A 2,992-nucleotide genomic window follows, 5' to 3' on the forward strand; every position below is an offset into this window, starting at 1 on the left:
CCCGGACGATGGAATTCTCCAAGTAGATGATGAGGAAAAGAAACCGGGGTGGAAGATGTACTTCAACGGTGCCGTCAACTCCACGGGGTCCGACATCGGCGCAGTGCTAATATCCCTGGACGGACGCTATTACCCGGTGGCGGCAAAGATCGACTTCCCGTGCACCAATAACGTGGCCGAATATGAGGCCTGCATCCTCGGCCTACAAGTGGCAATCGACTTCAAGGTAAAAGAGCTAGAAGTATTCGGCGACTCTATGCTCACAATCTTCCAAACATTAGGGCAGTGGAAGACAAAAGACGCGAAGTTAGTGCCGTACCACGAGTACCTCGAGAGGCTAGCGAAGAACTTCGAAGACATCTCGTTCACCTATACCCCACGCATGACAAATCAGTTCGCAGATGCGCTTACAACGCTCGCCTCCATGGCGAGCATCACGAGGGAAAACCTTATTGAGCCCCTCAAGATCAAGATAGCCGAAGGACCGGCACACTGCAACGCAATCGAAGCGTCCGAGGCGAAGCCGTGGTACGAAGACATTAAGAACTTCTTACGAACCGGCCAATACCCTCCATTCTCCTACCGCCGCGATCGAAAGACGTTCAGACGCCTCGCGATACACTATTTTTTGAGCGGCGAGATACTTTACTGCCGTTCCTTTGACTCCACGCTCTTTCGGTGCATCGATGAACACGAATCACGACGTCTCATGGAGGAAATGCACGGGGGAAACTATGGACCCCATATGAATGGTCTCATGCTCGCTAAGAAGATTATGCGCTTAGGCTACTATTGGTCCACCATGGAGACTAATTGCGTGAAGTATGTCAGGCATTGCCACCGATGTCAGGTTTACGCTGATCAGATCAAAGCGCCACCCAATGAGTTGCGCCCCATGACAGCACCGTGGCCTTTTTCAATGTGGGGAATGGATGTGATTGGCCCGATCAACCCCAAAGCGTCTAATGGACATATGTTTATCTTGGTGGCAATTGATTACTTCACCAAATGGATCAAGGCTGTCACTCTCGCGTCGGTCACCGCAAAAGCCGTGGCCTGTTTTCTCAGACGCGATGTCATTGCCCGGTATGGGGTCCCGGCGACGATCATCACGGATAACGCCAAGAACTTGAACAACAAAGTCATCGACGAGCTCTGTGCCCAATTCAAAATCCAGCATCACAATTCCACTCCGTACCGCCCACAAATGAACGGTGCGGTGGAAGCCGCGAACAAGAACATCAAGAAGATCATTGAAAAGATGACAGTGAATTACAATGACTGGCACGAGATGCTCCCTTACGCGCTCTTGGCATACCGAACGTCGATCCGGACCTCCACGGGGGCGACTCCATACTCCTTGGTTTACGGCATGGAAGCAGTCCTCCCGATTGAGGTTGAAATCCCTTCCATGAGGATCCTTGCCAAAGCCGAACTTGAGGAAGCGGAATGGGCAAAGCAGCGCCACGAACAGTTAAACCTCATTGATGAAAAAAGACTGAAAGCGCTATGCCATGGACAGTGCCACCAGCAAAGAATGGCTCGAGCATTCAACGCAAGAGTCCGTCACCGCGAATTCAACCCCGGTGACCTCGTTTTGAGGAAGGTCCTACACGTCACACCGGACTCCCGGGGAAAGTTCTCGTACAAATATGACGAACCCTTTGTTGTCAAGGAGACCTTCTCCGGGGGAACCGTCATTTTAAGCGACATGGACGGAACTGAAAATGCGCTCCCGGTCAATGCTGATGCCATCAAGAAATATTATCCATGACCACTCATGTTTGTATTTCAATTGCCGGGCCTCATGTCCTTTTCTTTTATATATAGCACCTTTTTCATTCATCTATACAGACTCCCGTCATTCTCTTCACCACGAAACCCTCCTGAGAGAAAAGAAGAATAATTTCCCCGCTAGGTCGAAAACCTCCCCGAGGCGGCCTAGGTAAAAGTTAGGGGACGAGGGGCGCGGCTTAAAATCTCGCAAAGGGGGAGTCGTGGCAAAAGGAGAGCAAAGATCATCTCCTCGCTAGGTCAAAAACCCTCAAAGGGCGGCCTAGGCAAAAGTCAGAGGATCCAAGAGGTGCGATCTCACCCAAACACGGGTGATCGTAGTAAAAGGTGAGCGTTCATGTGAGAAAGATCAAATAAAATACCTCGCTAGGTCATCGCGCATCTCACGGCCTAGGCAAAAGTTAGGGGACAACGTCGGCTCGACCATGAAAGAAAGGCAGCACTTCACGTGAAGCCACAACGAGTAGTGGTTCGGCAATCTTCAACGCAAGCAAACTCTCTTCGACTCTCCGGGCTCGAGACTCGCCTCGAAACGGGGTCGAATCAACGTATCCTTGATTTGGAGGATCCCACACGACCTCTCCCTTTACCCTTATGCATATATTCCGCTGGTCATCCCGCTTCATGAAAGGCCACTCCCCTATAGGGACACGGCCACCCTCCAAGCGGCCACCAATAGCGAATCCCCGACACATCTTTACATAGATTCTTCTTATACATCCTAGTCTCACCAATTAGGCGCAACTGACATCCTTTGTAGGTTTCCTTTTCTCCATGCACAGGTGCGGCCGAGAACCCCACAGGGCATCTCCTTCTTGAGGAATACGCGATTGACTCATGCAGCAGATCGCGACCTGGAACCGAATGGGGGGCACTATGGGGAGTCCACTTGATTCCAGTTCAGGAAAGCAACAAATGGCACCTCACGTCGCCCGAATACAATTTCGACTCGGGGCGGAGCGATCCGCCCCTCCAGCACCGTGTGACGTCACTTAGCATCGATCCCCATCCCTACTTTCTCTACACTTTAGTAATTTTACTGCTTTCCACGGGTTTCGGCCTAGTGATTTTACCGCTTTCCACGGGCTTCGGCACGGGCTTCGGCCTAGTGATTTTACTGCTTTCCACGGGCTTCGGCCTAGTGATTTTACTGCTTTCCACGGGCTTCGGCCTAGTAATTTTGCTGCTTTCCACGGGC

The sequence above is a fragment of the Punica granatum genome, chromosome 1 (genome assembly GCF_007655135.1).
Source record: "Punica granatum isolate Tunisia-2019 chromosome 1, ASM765513v2, whole genome shotgun sequence".
Taxonomy (NCBI): Eukaryota; Viridiplantae; Streptophyta; class Magnoliopsida; order Myrtales; family Lythraceae; genus Punica; species Punica granatum.